Source organism: Penaeus monodon, chromosome 21 (genome assembly GCF_015228065.2).
Source record: "Penaeus monodon isolate SGIC_2016 chromosome 21, NSTDA_Pmon_1, whole genome shotgun sequence".
Classification (NCBI taxonomy): Eukaryota; Metazoa; Arthropoda; class Malacostraca; order Decapoda; family Penaeidae; genus Penaeus; species Penaeus monodon.
Genome location: NC_051406.1, coordinates 19265928 through 19266232, shown reverse-complemented (window position 1 = coordinate 19266232; position 305 = coordinate 19265928). Strand labels below are relative to the sequence as shown.

At 42.3% G+C, this 305-nt stretch overlaps 1 protein-coding gene across 6 annotated transcripts in view; it reads left to right on the top strand.

Moving 5' to 3' along the window:
- LOC119586305 (CKLF-like MARVEL transmembrane domain-containing protein 4) overlaps positions 1–305 on the top strand; it is a 23595-nt gene that overhangs the window by 12940 nt on the left and 10350 nt on the right. The gene's annotated exons all lie outside the window — the stretch shown is intronic.

Here is a 305-nt window from a genome sequence, read left to right as displayed (position 1 = left end):
TACTAGCACATGTCTTAAACAACTTGAAAGCCCTCATGAAACGTCAAGCCCTTGATTGTGCTAAAACCGCGGACAGTGAAAGCGTTCGCTAAAAGATTTTCACTACGTTTACCAGGGAAAACAAGGACTGGCCAAGGGTTACTCTGAGAACTTGCAATGGTTGTTGTGGTGAACTGGCACATGTCCCCTGGCGAAGAGATGTGTACTTTTGGACAAAATTTGTTTTCAGTGTCAGTTTCACCTTTCAAAGGCCTGTCAAATCCCCCGCAAGGTCTAGCTAATGAAATGTTATGTTAATATAAATA